Source organism: Salmo trutta, unplaced genomic scaffold, assembly GCF_901001165.1.
Source record: "Salmo trutta unplaced genomic scaffold, fSalTru1.1, whole genome shotgun sequence".
Classification (NCBI taxonomy): domain Eukaryota; kingdom Metazoa; phylum Chordata; class Actinopteri; order Salmoniformes; family Salmonidae; genus Salmo; species Salmo trutta.
Genome location: NW_021822911.1, coordinates 3,376,653 through 3,393,880, shown reverse-complemented (window position 1 = coordinate 3,393,880; position 17,228 = coordinate 3,376,653). Strand labels below are relative to the sequence as shown.

General features: G+C 39.8%; 1 protein-coding gene and 12 non-coding genes across 13 annotated transcripts in view; 4 read left to right on the top strand and 9 right to left on the bottom strand.

Annotated features, from left to right (window-relative positions):
- The window catches only part of LOC115186769 (tripartite motif-containing protein 16-like), a 452,306-nt gene that overhangs the window by 47,543 nt on the left and 387,535 nt on the right, over positions 1-17,228 (top strand). The window lies entirely within an intron of this gene.
- On the bottom strand, positions 4,078-4,150 carry trnav-uac (transfer RNA valine (anticodon UAC)). Its single transcript has one exon. It is a non-coding gene; the product is annotated as a tRNA-Val (tRNA).
- On the bottom strand, positions 4,285-4,357 carry trnav-uac (transfer RNA valine (anticodon UAC)). Its single transcript has one exon. It is a non-coding gene; the product is annotated as a tRNA-Val (tRNA).
- Positions 4,492-4,564, bottom strand: trnav-uac (transfer RNA valine (anticodon UAC)). The gene has a single exon. It is a non-coding gene; the product is annotated as a tRNA-Val (tRNA).
- trnav-uac (transfer RNA valine (anticodon UAC)) lies at positions 5,326-5,398 on the bottom strand. Its single transcript has one exon. It is a non-coding gene; the product is annotated as a tRNA-Val (tRNA).
- Positions 7,825-7,897, bottom strand: trnav-cac (transfer RNA valine (anticodon CAC)). Its single transcript has one exon. It is a non-coding gene; the product is annotated as a tRNA-Val (tRNA).
- Positions 8,239-8,311, bottom strand: trnav-cac (transfer RNA valine (anticodon CAC)). The gene has a single exon. It is a non-coding gene; the product is annotated as a tRNA-Val (tRNA).
- Positions 8,873-8,945, bottom strand: trnav-uac (transfer RNA valine (anticodon UAC)). The gene has a single exon. It is a non-coding gene; the product is annotated as a tRNA-Val (tRNA).
- trnav-cac (transfer RNA valine (anticodon CAC)) lies at positions 9,287-9,359 on the bottom strand. The gene has a single exon. It is a non-coding gene; the product is annotated as a tRNA-Val (tRNA).
- Positions 12,186-12,258, bottom strand: trnav-cac (transfer RNA valine (anticodon CAC)). Its single transcript has one exon. It is a non-coding gene; the product is annotated as a tRNA-Val (tRNA).
- Positions 14,282-14,354, top strand: trnav-uac (transfer RNA valine (anticodon UAC)). The gene has a single exon. It is a non-coding gene; the product is annotated as a tRNA-Val (tRNA).
- On the top strand, positions 14,488-14,560 carry trnav-aac (transfer RNA valine (anticodon AAC)). The gene has a single exon. It is a non-coding gene; the product is annotated as a tRNA-Val (tRNA).
- On the top strand, positions 15,545-15,617 carry trnav-cac (transfer RNA valine (anticodon CAC)). The gene has a single exon. It is a non-coding gene; the product is annotated as a tRNA-Val (tRNA).

The window sequence follows — 17,228 nt, the reverse complement described above, 5'->3', positions numbered from 1 at the left end:
CATAAGGATAATTTGTTTAGATATGCAGCAATATTGATACATGGCTTGAGCCATGTATAAATAGGGGGAGTATGGTAGAGCAGACGATAGAACAGGTAGGATAATTACTTAAACAAAAACATTTTTTGTAGAATGTCCATTCCAACATTTGGAAATTGACTTATTGAACTATTCCGAATTGAGGGGAAGAAGGGGTGTTTAACAATAACAGATAAGTATAGCAAATGGGTAGAAGCATTCACAACTTACTTGGTGGACATGATTATGGTAGCTAAAATATTAAGTCAAGATATTATCCCTAGAGTTGGTTTACTAAGAGCCATCTCTTTAAATGATGGATGACAGTTTAGCTAATCAGGTAGAGCCTATAGAATGCCAGAGTTAGGGAGAATAGAAATACCAGAACAGGTAGACATATAAGTTAAAGATATACTAGCAGAGCACATGAGAAGACTGTTAACCAAACCCGTATGTCCAAGATTTTGTGTCCAACAGGTGAATTGCAGGAGAAGGTGATTCACTCAATCCAACTAGGAGACTGGGTGTGGATCCAGTCCCTGAGGAGAAAAAACTGGAAGCAGTCCCGTTGGGAAGGCCCATACCAGGTGCTATTAAACCATTGCCTTTGCCAGTAGGAAAGCTGAGAGAGTCACATGGGTCCACGTTACCCACTGCAAGAAGGTATGTACACATATGAGCACTGATGATCACACACAGAGTTAGGAGAAGAACCGAGAACCAATAAGGTCCGGGGGTTACCTCCTTAACGAAGATTTCCTATCCCGACCGTTCATCACTGTGTGTGCTCCTAGAGGTGTGAGTATGGGGTGGTACCTAGCAGATCGACTAAGGGCAGGAGAGGGTTGACGGTTTTTGGGAAGAGTAGAGGCTCTGAGCTGCATCATAATCTAATCTTTCTGATACATTCAGATCCAACACCTTCGGGTACTAATCATACGATACCGTTGTCATTGAGAAGAAGTAGAAGATAAACTATATAATACACTGATGAGTGACGTACAGAATAAGGAATCAAAGAAGATCAAGATGTAGAATTTTAGGTGAGCATTATACAATTCCTTGGGGAAGCAGACAACTGTACAGGAATTGGGGTTGGCCAGATTGAAGTACTCAGCCAACCCACCTCGGTGCACCTGGATTCCTGATGAGCACCAGTGTTATAGATACAAGAATGGCACCGAGAATTGAGATGATTTTAACGGCTGGAAAGGTAATCGTTAATGTGACTGACTTAGGTTTGAAAGCACAGGAGAAAATGTGTAACCTCATAGCACCTATGGCTGATGAAGGGTGGGCTAGTACCAGCAAAGGACGCATACGACAAGAATTACCACAAAGGGTGGTTAGGAACTTGCGCCCTGGGGTTATTGGTCCAACCAGTTTGAATTAGTGATAAGAGACCAGTTATAGGAGTGTCGTGTCTTTGGCTATGCCGGATTAAGTGATATGACATGCTAACTTATAAAATTATTTCTCTGTAATTAATATTACCTGATTAATCTAATCATGTAAATGTAATTAACTAGAAAGTCAGGGCACCACAGAAGAACGTTTATAGAGCTGTTATCTTCTGAATAAACTCTTAAAATACTTAGTAATATTTTACATCGATAGCAGTCAATCTTATCTTATTTTCAATCTCATCATGAAAGTTATAAATTCTTGGTTATCTTCACGAACCCTGGCTAACAAGTTGAATCAGCAATACAAAATTGGGTTTAATTATTTATTTACTAAATACCTAACTAATCACACAGAATTACAAATACACAGAATTCATATGATGTCATACAGAAAGCGTCCTGGTGGACTGAGCCTGTATCATGGCTGGTTACACAAAGGAAAAGGGGGTTGGGCTTGAATGAAAGAGCGGGAAGATTTAGGAACACAGAAACAGCAGCTATGCTATCGTAAATACATTATCTTATGCATTCTAAATTACCGCCCATTTGGAAAAGGAAAATGCAATAAATATTTACTCTGAGCTGCGCTTCGGTAGATTGGTCGTAGATGCTGGCCGTGGTTGGCCAACAGATCTTCCTGTTGTGTAGTGGAAGAATGTCAATGGTGGTGGTATCTTCGTCTGGTTGTTAGACTGGATCCGTCGTCCGTCCTTTCCTAGCCCACGTTAGCAGCGGCCGCTGCTAACTCAACGGCTAGGAAGTATCACTTCTGTAGTGAATAAGCTCAAAGTTCATACCAGTCGCCATCAAAGCTCACGCCGAGGTTGGCTTAGTTCTGTCCTTGATATGGTTTAGTTAACATGTCTGTCCTTATAACGTCGAGGCTGCAGACCTCTCGTACTGGAACACGTGAATGTCTTTTCGTCAAAGACTTATATAGTGGAGAGGGGGAAGGAGGGGTTTCATCGTTTATAACCCCATGTCTCTTCACAGGGTTGGCCACTGATCGGCAGGGCACTTTCCCTATGAAAACCCAATTCTCTCATTTGGAAGCTAAAATTACATTTAATCTCCTAACAAACAATTTCAATATCAAACATTTCAATTGCATAACAATTCCATGTGACTCTGATAACTAGAGAGTGTATACTTTCTCCGGTACAGTTTATGTCGTCCTGCCATCAATCATAATGTCTCAGATAACAATGAACTGACATACATACTCATTACGTTATCAAGCATATTTCCAACTGGTTTTATTAACAAAAGATGGTTCCTTTCCCTATTTGTTTGATGTTCCCAGACTCTCTATATTTAACACAGGCTATTCCAGTCCTTCAGTAGGGTCAGAGAGAGAGGGGAAGGGAGAAGGTATTTATGGGGGGTCATAAACCTTACCCACAGGCCAACGTCATGACAGGAGGCTAAAGTAGGTACAGGAGGAGTTTTGATAAGGATGGGAATGGCTTTGTCTAGATGGATGCTATTGGCATCCTCAGGGAAGTTCCAGATGAATACAAAGTTATGAATCAAATATGTGAAGGCTTTAACACTACATTATGTTGGTAGTTGACAATAAATAGAAATGTGGATTGAATGAATGACATCATTTAATCAACAGAGATTCATGAATGAAACAGGGGATGCAGTAAAGAGGTTCTCTGACCAATTATCCGCCACCTCCCTCATGACCTGGTAAAATAGACTAACTCTCGATAGGTTACGGGCAAAGAGGATGGTGTAGGTAGAATGATTAGGTTCATTGCTGTACGTACATTTTTGATAACACAGCTCATGTTTGGGAAATGGAAAAGTGTTGCAAGAACTGTATTATGGGCTGCTTTAACCTGTATGAGTGTGTTTGGGTTGTGTGGTTGTTGTTTGGTCCCGTGTGCAAGAGGTTTAATAACCAGAACTTTAGAGAGATGATAACGGAGCAGATGGTGAGCTACGGACCGAGTGAAAGTTCAGATCAATGAGACGACAAGTACCTACCGCCGAGCAAGCCTGTTCCCCTTTTTCTTTGTCACGTCTTGCAGACGTGAAGAGGGGGATTTGTAATAAAGATAATCTAACGTTTTACCTAATGATATATAAGGAGGGCATTTGCACAACATGCTTCACAACAGCACACAACAAAATTCCAGAGACATATTGAGCAACCAACTGATACCAATCACGACCACACCCAGAGACAGATGGCTGACTTAAGCACTCACACAAAAATGTCAAGACATGAAAGTGCCCTAGCCACACGAACTGACCACTGGTGTAAAAAACAACATTCCATGAATATCGTAACCAACCAGACACGAATTAGCAGAAAAACATACTTCGGGGTGTTGGACTCCGAGGACAAAGGACACTGCCCAGGGCCAATGGGAAGTCGACACCACCTGGAGAATGGACCGTCCCTCCACTCATCAACCAGTCAGGAGAGCGGACCTACTAGACTCAACCTACGTCAACACACCATGTTTCGGCGCTCTCTTCCGCTAGTTCCCTATGAGCTAAACGAAGGAGTCCGTGCACGCTTTGCCAAATATCTTTGTCTCATAATAAAATGCCTTACTATAATTGAATCCACCCAGTCCAGCGTCCTGACTTGGTCTCCTTCTCAAGTAACTGATCATCAACACGTGTCAAAGAGCACTGTTTCCGCCCGGTTTCGAACCGAGGACCTTTCGCGTGTAAAGCGAACGTGATAACCACTACACTACAGAAACCGCTGCTCGATCTTTCTGCAAGTGGTAAACCGAATTTTACCGATATTCATGGCACGTATTCGAATTTCCAAAATAAGGCATTAATGAATTTCTCTGTTACCACTATGATACTTCTTGAATGTGTCAATGAGCGTTGTCCCCGCCCGGTTTCGAACCGAGGACCTTTCGCGTGTAAAGCAAACGTGATAACCACTACACTACAGAAACTGCTACTTAATTTTCCTACAAGGAGTAAACCGAATTTTACAGATATTCATGGCACGTATTCAAATTTCCAAAATAAGGCATTAATGAATTTCTCTGTTACCACTATGATACTTCTTGAATGTGTCAATGAGCGTTGTCCCCGCCCGGTTTCGAACCGAGGACCTTTCGCGTGTAAAGCAAACGTGATAACCACTACACTACAGAAACTGCTACTTAATTTTCCTGCAAGGAGTAAACCGAATTTTACAGATATTCATGGCACGTATTCAAATTTCCAAAATAATGAATTTCTCTGTTATCACTATGATACTTCTTGATTGTGTCTTTTAGCGTTGTTTCCGCCGGGTTTCGAACCGAGGACTTTTCGCGTGTTAAGCGAACATGATAACCACGACACTACAGAAACTGCTGCTACATTTAGCTACGAGGAGGAAACCGAATTTTACTGATATTCATGGCACGTATTCGAATTTCCAAAATACAGAATTTATGAAAATAACTATTCTCTGTTAAAAGTACAGTGCCTACTGCACGTGACAAAGAGCACTGTTTCCACCCGGTTTCGAACCGAGGACCTTTCGCGTGTTAAGCAAACGTGATTACCACTACACTACAGAAACTGCTGCTACATTTTGCTACAAGGAGTAAACCGAATTTTACAGATATTCATGGCACGTATTCGAATTTCCAAAATAAGGCATTAATGAAATTCTCTGTTACCGCTATAGTACTTCTTGAATGTGTCAATGAGCATTGTTTCCGCCCGGTTTCGAACCAGGGACCTTTCGCGTGTGAATCAAACGTGATAACCACTACACTACAGTAACTGCTGCTACAATAATCTGCAAGGAGTAAACCGAATTTTACAGATATTCATGGCACGTATTCGAATTTCCAAAATACAGATTTTATGAAAATACCTTTTCTCTGTTAAAAGTACAGTACCTACTGCACGTGTCAAATAGCACTGTTTCCACCCGGTTTTGAACCGAGGACCTTTCGCGTGTAAAGCGAACGTGATAACCACTACACTACAGAAACTGCTGCTTGATTTTTCTTCAAGGAGTAAACCGAATTTTACAGATATTCATGGCACGTATTCGAATTTCCAAAATAAGGCATGAACGAATTTCTCTGTTACCACTATGATACTTCTTGAATGTGTCATTGAGCGTTGTTTCCGACCGGTTTCGAACCAAAGACTTTTCGCTTGTGAAGCAAACGTGATAACCACTACACTCCAGAAACTGCTGCTACATTTATCTACAAGGAGTAAACCGAATTTTACTGATATTCATGGCACGTGTTCAAATTTCCAAAATACAGAATTTATGAAAATAACTTTTCTCTGTTAAAAGTACAGTACCTACTGCACGTGTCAAATAGCACTGTTTCCACCCGGTTTCGAACCGAGGACTTTTCGCGTGTTAAGCGAACATGATAACCACGACACTACAGAAACTGCTGCTACTTTTAGCTACGAGGAGGAAACCGAATTTTACTGATATTCATGGCACGTATTGGAATTTCCAAAATACAGAATTTATGAAAATAACTTTTCTCTGTTAAAAGAACAGTACCTACTGCACATGTCAAAGAGCACTGTTTCCACCCGGTTTCGAACCGAGGACCTTTCGCGTGTTAAGCAAACGTGATAACCACTACACTACAGAAACTGCTGCTACAGTTTGCTACAAGGAGTAAACCGAATTTTACTGATATTCATGGCATGTGTTCAAATTTCCAAAATTAGGTATTTATGAAAATAATTATTCTCTGTTAAAAGTATAGTACCTACTGCACGTGTTAAAGAGCACTGTTTCCACCCGTTTTTCGAACCGAGGACATTTCGCATGTAAAGCGATTGTGATAACCACTAGACTACAGTAACTGCTGCTTGATTTTTCTGCAAGAAGTAAACCAAATTTTACAGATATTCATGGCACGTATTCGAATTTCCAAAATAAGGCATTTATGAAAATAATTATTCTCTGTGTAAAGTACAGTACCTACTGTATATGTCAAAGAGCACTGTTTCTGACAGGTTTCAATCCGAGGACCTTTTCGCGTGTAAAGCGAATGTGATAACCACTACAGTACAGAAACTGCTGGTACAATTAGCTGCAAGGAGTAAACCGAATTTTAAAGATATTCATGGCAGGTATTCGAATTTCCACAATACAGAATTTATGAAAATAACTATTCTCTGTTAAATGTACAGTGCCTACTGCACGTGACAAAGAGCACTGTTTCCACCCGGTTTCGAACCGAGGACCTTTCGCGTGTTAAGCAAATGTGATTACCACTACACTACAGAAACTGCTGCTACATTTTGCTACAAGGAGTAAACCGAATTTTACAGATATTCATGGCACCTATTCGAATTTCCAAAATAAGGGATTAATGAAATTCTCTGTTACCGCTATAGTACTTCATGAATGTGTCAATGAGCATTGTTTCCGCTGGTTTCAAACCAGGGACCTTTCGTGTGTGAAGCGAACGTGATAAACACTACACCACAGAAACTACTGCTACAATTAGCTGCAAGGAGTAAACCGAATTTTAAAGATATTCATGGAACGTATTCGAATTTCCAAAGTAAGGGATTCATGAACTTCTCTGTGGTACTAATTGAATGTGTCAATGAGCGTTGTTTCCGCCTGGTTTCGAACCGGGGACCTTTCACGTGTGAAGCAAACATGATAACCACTACACTACAGAAACTGCTGCTTGATTTATCTGCAAGGAGTAAACCGAATTTTAAAGATATTCATGGCACGTGTTCGAATTTCCGAATTAAGGGATTAATGAAATTCTCTGTTACCACTATGGTTCTTCTTCATTGTGTCAATGAGCGTTGTTTCCGCCTGTTTTCGAATCAGGGACCTTTCGCGTGTGAAGCAAACGTGATAACCACTACAGTTCAGAAACTGCTGCTACAATTTTTGCAAGGAGTAAAACGAATTTTACTGATATTCATGGCACGTGTTCAAATTTCCAAAATTAGGTATTTATGAAAATAACTATTCTCTGTTAAAAGTAAAGTACCTACTGCAGGTGTTAAAGAGCACAGTTTCCGCCCGGTTTCGATCCGAGGACCTTTTGCGTGTTAAGCAAACGTGATTACCACTACACCACAGAAACTGCTTCTACAATTAGCTGCAAGGAGTAAACCGAATTTTACAGATATTCATGGCACGTATTCGAATTTCCAAAATAAGGGATTCATGAAATTCTCTGTGGTACTAATTGAATGTGTTAATGAGCGTTGTTTCCACCAGGTTTCGAACCGGGGACCTTTCGCATGTGAAGCGAATGTGATTACCACTACACCACAGAAACTGCTTCTACAATTAGCTGCAAGGAGTAAACCGAATTTTAAAGATATTCATGGAACGTATTCGAATTTCCAAAATAAGGGATTCATGAAATTCTCTGTGGTACTAATTGAATGGGTTAATGAGCGTTGTTTCCGCCTGGTTTCGAACCAGGGACCTTTCGCATGTGAAGCGAACTTGATAACCACTACACTACAGAAACTGCTGCTTGATTTTTATGCAAGGAGTAAACCGAATTTTACAGATATTCATGGCACGTATTCAAATTTCCAAAATAAGGCATTAATGAAATTCTCTGTTACCGCTACAGTACTTCTTGAATGTGTCAATGAGTGTTGTTTTCGCCCGGTTTCGAACCAGGGACCTTTCGCATGTGAAGCAAACATGATAACCACTACACCACAGAAACTAGTACTACAATTAGCTGCAAGGAGTAAACCGAATTTTAAAGATATTCATGGCACGTATTCGAATTTCCAAAATTAGGGATTAATGAAATTCTCTGTTACCACTGTGGTACTTCTTCAATGTGTCAATGAGCGTTGTTTCCGCCTGGTTTCGAACCAGGGACCTTTCGCGTGTGAAGCAAACATGATAACCACTACACTACAGAAACTGCTGCTATAGTTTTGCAAGGAGTAAACCGAATTTTACTGATATTCATGGCACGCGTTCAAATTTCCAAAATTAGGTATTTATGAAAATAACTATTCTCTGTTAAAAGTATAGTACCTACTGCACATGTCAAAGAGCACTGTTTCCACCCGGTTTCGAACCGAGGACCTTTCGCGTGTGAAGCAAACGTGATAACTACTAGACTACAGAAACTGCTGCTACAATTAGCTGCAAGGAGTAAACCGAATTTTACCGATATTCATGGCACGTATTCGAATTTCCAAAATAAGTCATTAATGAAATTCTCTGTTATCACTATGATACTTCTTGAATGTGTCAATTAGCATTGTTTCCGCCTGGTTTCGAACCAGGGACCTTTCGCGTGTGAAGCAAACATGATAACCCCTACACTACAGAAACTGCTGCTACAATTATCTGCAATGACTAAACCGAATTTTACAGATATTCATGGAACGTATTCGAATTTCCAAAAATACAGAATTTATGAAAATAACTTTTCTCTGTTAAAAGTACAGTACCTACTGCACACGTCAAATAGCACTGTTTCCACCCGGTTTCGAACCGAGGACCTTTCGCGTGTAAAGCGAACGTGATAACCACTACACTACAGAAACTGCTGCTTGATTTTTCTGCAAGGAGTAAACCGAATTTTACAGATATTCATGGCACGTATTCAAATTTCCAAAATAAGTCATTAATGAAATTCTCTGTTACCGCTACAGTACTTCTTGAATGTGTCAATGAGTGTTGTTTTCGCCCGGTTTCGAACCAGGGACCTTTCGCGTGTGAAGCAAACATGATAACCACTACACCACAGAAACTAGTACTACAATTAGCTGCAAGGAGTAAACCGAATTTTAAAGATATTCATGGCACGTATTCGAATTTCCAAAATAAGGGATTAATGAAATTCTCTGTTACCACTGTGGTACTTCTTCAATGTGTCAATGAGCGTTGTTTCCGCCTGGTTTCGAACCAGGGACCTTTCGCGTGTGAAGCAAACATGATAACCACTACACTACAGAAACTGCTGCTATAGTTTTGCAAGGAGTAAACCGAATTTTACTGATATTCATGGCACGCGTTCAAATTTCCAAAATTAGGTATTTATGAAAATAACTATTCTCTGTTAAAAGTATAGTACCTACTGCACATGTCAAAGAGCACTGTTTCCACCCGGTTTCGAACCGAGGACCTTTCGAGTCCTCGGTTCGACGTGATAACTACTAGACTACAGAAACTGCTGCTACAATTAGCTGCAAGGAGTAAACCGAATTTTACCGATATTCATGGCACGTATTCGAATTTCCAAAATAAGTCATTAATGAAATTCTCTGTTATCACTATGATACTTCTTGAATGTGTCAATTAGCATTGTTTCCGCCCGGTTTCGAACCAGGGAACTTTCGCGTGTGAAGCGAACGTGATAAACACTACACCACAGAAACTACTGCTGCAATTAGCTGCAAGGAGTAAACCGAATTTTAAAGATATTCATGGAACGTATTCGAATTTCCAAAGTAAGGGATTCATGAACTTCTCTGTGGTACTAAGTGAATGTGTCAATGAGCGTTGTTTCCGCCTGGTTTCGAACCGGGGACCTTTCACGTGTGAAGCGAACATGATAACCACTACACTACAGAAACTGCTGCTTGATTTATCTGCAAGGAGTAAACCGAATTTTACAGATATTCATGGCACGTATTCGAATTTCCAAAATATGGCATTAATGAAATTCTCTTTTACCGCGAAAGTACTTCTTGAATGTATCAATGAGCGTTGTTTTCGCCTGGCTTCGAACCAGGGACCTTTTGCATGTGAAGCAAACGTGATTACCACTAAACCACAGAAACTGCTTCTACAATTAGCTGCAAGGAGTAAACCGAATTTTACAGATATTCATGGCACGTATTCGAATTTCCAAAATAAGGGATTCATGAAATTCTCTGTGGTACTAATTGAATGTGTTAATGAGCGTTGTTTCCGCCTGGTTTCGAACCGGGGACCTTTCGCATGTGAAGTGAACGTGATAAACACTACACCACAGAAACTACTGCTACAATTAGCTGCAAGGAGTAAACCGAATTTTAAAGATATTCATGGAACGTATTCGAATTTCCAAAATAAGTGATTCATGAAATTCTCTGTGGTACTAATTGAATGTGTTAATGAGCGTTGTTTCCGCCCGGTTTCGAACCGAAGACCTTTCGCTTGTTAAGCGAATGTGATAACCACTATACTACAGAAACTGCTGCCACAATTAGCTGCAAGGAGTAAACCGAATTTTACCGATATTCATGGCACGTATTCGAATTTCCAAAAGAGGCACTAACGAATTTCTCTGTTACCACTATGATACTTCTTGAATGTGTCAATGAGCGTTGTTTCCGCCTGTTTTCGAATCAGGGACCTTTCGCATGTGAAGCAAACGTAATAACCACTACACTACAGAAACTGCTGCTACATTTATATACAAGGAGAAAAACTGAATTTTACAGATATTCATGGCACGTATTCGAATTTCCAAAATACAGAATTTATGAAAATAACTATTCTCTGTTAAAAGTACAGTACCTACTGCACGTGTCAAAGAGCACTATTTCCACCCGGTTTTGATTCGAGGACCTTTCGCGTGTTAAGCGAATGTGATAACCACTACACTACAGAATCTGTTGCTACAATTAGCTGCAAGGAGTAAACCGAATTTTACCGATATTCATGGCACGTATTCGAATTTCCAAAATACAGAATTTATGAAAATAACTATTCTCTGTTGAAAGTACAGTACCTACTGCACGTGACAAAGAGCACTGTTTCCCGCCCGGTTTTGAACCGAGGACCTTTCGCGTGTTAAGCGAACGTGATAACCACTACACTACAGAAACTGTTGCTACATTTTACTACAAGGAGTAAACCGAATTTTACAGATATTCATGGCACGTATTCGAATTTCCAAAATAAGGCATTAACGAATTTCTCTGTTACCACTATGATACTTCTTGAATGTGTCGTTGAGCGTTGCTTCCGACCGGTTTCGAACCAAAAGACTTTTCGCATGTGAAGCAAACGTGATATCCACTACACTACAGAAACTGCTGCTACATTTATCTACAAGGAGTAAACCGAATTTTACAGATATTCATGGCACGTATTCGAATTTCCAAAATACAGAATTTATGAAAATAACTATTCTCTGTTAAAAGTATAGTGCCTGCTGCACGTGTCAAAGAACACTGCTTCGGCCCAGGTTTCGAACCGAGGACTTTTCGCGTGTTAAGCGAACGTGATAACCACTACACTACAGAAACTGCTGCTACATTTAGCAACGAGGAGGAAACAGAATTTTACTGATATTCATGGCACGTATTGGAATTTCCAAAATACAGAATTTATGAAAATAACTTCTCTCTGTTAAAAGTACAGTACCTTACTGGACGTGTCAAAGAGCACTGTTTCCACCCGGTTTCGAACGGAGGACCTTTCGCGTGTTAAGCAAACGTGATAACCACTACACTACAGGAACTGCTGCTACATTTTGCTACAAGGAGTAAACCGAATTTTACAGATATTCATGGCACGCATTCGAATTTCCAAAATAAGGCATTAATGAAATTCTCTGTTACCGCTATAGTACTTCTTGAATGTGTCAATTTGCATTGTTTCCGCTGGTTTCGAACCAGGGACCTTTCGTGTGTGAAGCGAACGTGATAAACACTACATCACAGAAACTGCGGCTACAATTATCTGCAAGGAGTAAACTGAATTTTAAAGATATTCATGGAACGTATTCGAATTTCCAAAATAAGGGATTCATCAAATTCTCTGTGGTACTAATTGAATGTGTCAATGAGCTTTGTTTCCGCCCGGTTTCGAACCAGGGACCTTTCGCGTGTGAAGCAAACGTGATAACCACTACACTACAGAAACTGCTGCTTGATTTTTCTGCAAGGAGTAAACCGAATTTTACAGATATTCATGGCACGTATTCGAATTTCCAAAATAAGTCATTAATAAAATTCTCTGTTACCGCTATAGTACTTCTTGAATATGTCAATGAGCGTTGTTTCCGCCCGGTTTCGAACCAGGGACTTTTCACGTGTGAAGCAAACGTGATAACCACTACACTACAGAAACTGCTGCTACAATTATTTTGCAAGGAGTAAACCGAATTTTACTGATATACATGGCACTTGTTCAAATTTCCAAAATTAGGTATTTATGAAAATAACTATTCTCTGTTAAAAGTAAAGTACCTACTGCAAGTGATAAAGAGCACTTTTTCCGCCCGGTTTCGATCCGAGGACCTTACGCGTGTTAAGCGAACGTGAGAACCACTACACTACAGAAACTGCTTCTACAATTAGCTGCAAGGAGTAAACCGAATTTTACCGATATTCATGGCACGTATTCGAATTTCCAAAATAAGGCATAAACAAATTTCTCTGTTACCACTATGATACTTCTTGAATGTGTCATTGAGCGTTGTTTCCGACCGGTTTCGAACCAAAGACTTTTCGCATGTGAAACAAACGTGATAACCACTACACTACAGAAACTGCTGCTACATTTATCTACAAGGAGTAAACCGAATATCCAAAATACAGAATTTATGAAAATAACTATTCTCTGTTAAAAGTATAGTGCCTACTGCACGTGTCAAAGAGCACCGTTTCCGCCCGGTTTCGAACCAAGGACTTTTCAAGTGTTAAGCGAACGTGACAACCACTACACTAAAGAAACTGCTGCTATATTTAGCTACGAGGAGGAAACCGAATTTTACTGATATTCATGGCACGTATTGGAATATCCAAAATACAGAATTTATGAAAATAACTTTTCTCTGTTAAAAGTACAGTACCTAATGCACATGTCAAATAGCACTGTTTCCACCCGGTTTCCAACCGAGGACCTTTCACGTGTAAAGCGAACGTGATAACCACTACACTACAGAAACTGCTGCTTGATTTTTCTGCAAGGAGTAAACCGAATTTTACAGATATTCATGACACGTGTTCAAATTTCCAAAATTAGGTATATATGAAAATAACTATTCTCTGTTAAAAGTAAAGTACCTACTGCACGTGTTAAAGAGCACTGTTTCCGCCCGGTTTCGATCCGAGGACCTTTCACGTGTAAAGCGAAAGGTCCCTGGTTCGAAACCGGGCGGAAACAACGCTCAATGACACATTCAAGAAGTATCATAGTGGTAACAGAGAAATTCGTTAATGCCTTATTTTGGAAATTTGAATACGTGCCATGAATATCTGTAAAATTCGGTTTACTCCTTGCAGAAAAAACAAGCAGCAGTTTCTGTAGTGTAGTGGTTATCACGTTTGCTTAACATGCGAAAGTTCCTCGGTTCGAAACCGGGTGGAAACAGTGCTCTTTGACACGTCCAGTAAGGTACTGTACTTTTAACAGAGAGAAGTTATTTTCATAAATTCTGTATTTTGGAAATTCCAATACGTGCCATGAATATCAGTAAAATTCGGTTTCCTCCTCGTAGCTAAATGTAGCAGCAGTTTCTGTAGTGTAGTGGTTATCACGTTCGCTTTACAAGCAAAAGGTCCTCTGTTCGAAAGCGGGTGGAAACAGTGCTCTTTGACACGTGCAGTAGGCACTATACTTTTAACAGAGAATAGTTATTTTCATAAATTCTGTATTTTGGAAATTCCAATACGTGCCATGAATATCAGTAAAATTCGGTTTCCTCCTCGTATCAAAATATAGCAGCAGTTTCTGTAGTGTAGTGGTTATCACGTTTGCTTAACACGCTAAAGTTCCTCGGTTCGAAACCGGGTGGAATCAGTGCTCTTTGACACGTCCAGTAAGGTACTGTACTTTTAACAGAGAGAAGTTATTTTCATAAATTCTGTATTTTGGAAATTCCAATACGTGCCATGAATATCAGTAAAATTCGGTTTCCTCCTCGTAGCTAAATGTAGAAGCAGTTTCTGTAGTGTAGTGGTTATCACGTTCGCTTTACAAGCGAAAGTTCCTCGGTTCGAAACCGGGTGGAAACAGTGCTCAATGACACATTCAAGAAGTATCATAGTGGTAACAGAGAAATTCGTTAATGCCTTATTTGGAAATTCGAATACGTGCCATGAATATCTGTAAAATTCGGTTTACTCCTTGCAGCAAAATGTAGCAGCAGTTTCTGTAGTGTAGTGGTTATCATGTTCGCTTAACATGCGAAAGGTCCTCGGTTCGAAACCGGGTGGAAACAGTGCTCTTTGTCACGTGCAGTAGGTACTGTACTTTTAACAGAGATAAGTTATTTTCATAAATTCTGTATTTTGGAAATTTGAATACGTGCCATGAATATCTGTAAAATTCGGTTCACTGCTTGCAGATAATTGTAGCAGCAGTTTCTGTAGTGTAGAGGTTATCACGTTTGCTTCACATCCTAAAAGTCCTTGGTTCGAAACCTGGCGGAAACAACGCTCATTGACACATTCAAGAAGTATCATAGTGGTAACAGAGAAATTCGTTAATGCCTTATTTTGGAAATTCGAATACGTGCCATGAATATCTTTATAATTCGGTTTACTCCTTGTAGATAATTGTAGCAGCAGTTACTGTAGTGTAGTGGTTATCACGTCGAACCGAGGACGCGAAAGGTCCTTGGTTCGAAACCGGGTGGAAACAGTGCTCTTTGACACGTGCAGTAGGTACTATACTTTTAACAGAGAATAGTTATTTTCATAAATACCTAATTTTGGAAATTTGAACACGTGCCATGAATATCAGTAAAATTCGGTTTACTCCTTGCAGCTAATTGTAGCAGCAGTTTCTGTAGTGTAGTGGTTATCACGTTTGCTTCACACGTGAAAGGTCCCTGGTTCGAAATCGGGCGGAAACAACGCTCATTGACAAATTCAAGAAGTACTATAGCGGTAACAGAGAATTTCATTGATTCCTTATTTTGGAAATTCGAATACGTGCCATGAATATCTGTAAAATTCGGTTTACTCCTTGTAGCAAACTGTAGCAGCAGTTTCTGTAGTGTAGTGGTTATCACGTTTGCTTAACACGCGAAAGGTCCTCGGTTCGAAACCGGGTGGAAACAGTGCTCTTTGACACGTCCATTAAGGTACTGTACTTTTAACAGATAAAAGTTATTTTGATAAATTCTGTATTTTGGAAATAAGAATACGTGCCATGAATATCAGTAAAATTCGGTTTACTCCTTGCCAAAATTGTAGCAGCAGTTTCTGTAGTGTAGTGGTTATCATGTTTGCTTCACACGCGAAAGGTCCCTGGTTCGAAACCAGGCGGAAACAACGCTCATTGACACAATGAAGAAGAACCATAGTGGTAACAGAGAATTTCATTAATCCCTTAATTTGGAAATTCGAACACGTGCCATGAATATCTGTAAAATTCGGTTTACTCCTTGTAGCAAACTGTAGCAGCAGTAGTGTAGTGGTTATCACGTTTGCTTAACACGCTAAAGGTTCCTGGTTCGAAACCAGGCGGAAACAACGCTCATTGACACTTTCAATTACTACCACAGAGAATTTCATGAATCCCTTATTTTGGAAATTCAAATACATTCCATGAATATCTTTAAAATTCGGTTTACTCCTTGCAGCTAATTGCAGCAGTAGTTTCTGTGGTGTAGTGTTTATCTCGTTTGCTTCACACGCGAAAGGTCCCTGGTTCGAAACCAGCGGAAACAATGCTCATTGACACATTCAAGAAGTACTATAGCGGTAACAGAGAATTTCATTAATGCCTTATTTTGGAAATTCGAATACATGCCATGAATATCTGTAAAATTCGGTTTACTCCTTGTAGCAAAATGTAGCAGCAGTTTCTGTAGTGTAGTGGTTGTCACATTTGCTTAACACGCGAAAGGTCCTCGGTTCGAAACCGGGTGGAAACAGTGGTCTTTGACACGTCCAGTAAGGTACTATACTTTTAACAGAGAAAAGTTATTTTCATAAATTCTGTATTTTGGATATTCGAATACGTGCCATGAATATCAGTAAAATTCGGTTTACTCCTTGTAGCTAAATGTAGCAGCAGTTTTGTAGTGTAGTGGTTATCACGTTCGCTTAACACGCGAAAGGTCCTCGGTTCGAAACCGTGCGGAAACAGTGCTCTTTGACACTTGCAGTAGGCACTATACTTTTAACAGAAAATAGTTATTTTCATAAATTCTGTATTTTGGAATTTCGAATACGTGCCATGAATATCTGTAAAATTCGGTTTACTCCTTGTAGCTAAATGCAGCAGCAGTTTCTGTAGTGTAGTGGTTATCAAGTTCGCTTAACACGCGAAAGTTCCCTGGTTCGAAACCGGGCGGAAACAACGCTCATTGACAAATTCAAGAAGTACCGTAGTGGTAACAGAGAATTTCATTAGTGCCTTATTTTGGAAATTCGAATACCTGCCATGAATATCTGTAAAATTCGGTTTACTCCTTGTAGCAAAATTTAGCAGCAGTTTCTGTAGTGTAGTGGTTATCACGTTTGCTTAACACGCGAAAGGTCCTCGGTTTGAAACCGGGTGGGAACAGTGCTCTTTGACACGTGCAGTAGGTACTGTACTTTTAACAGAGAAAAGTTATTTTCATAAATTCTGTATTTTGGAAATTCGAATACGTGCCATGAATATCTGTAAAATTCAGTTTACTCCTTGTAGATAAATGTAGCAGCAGTTTCTGTAGTGTAGTGGTTATCACGTTTGCTTCACATGCGAAAAGTCTTTGGTTAAAAACCGGTCGGAAACAACGCTCAATGACACATTCAAGAAGTACTATAGCGGTAACAGAGAATTTCATTGATGCCTTATTTTGGAAATTCGAATACGTGCCATGAATATCTGTAAAATTCGGTTTACTCCTTGCAGAAAAATCAAGCAGCAGTTTCTGTAGTGTAGTGGTTATC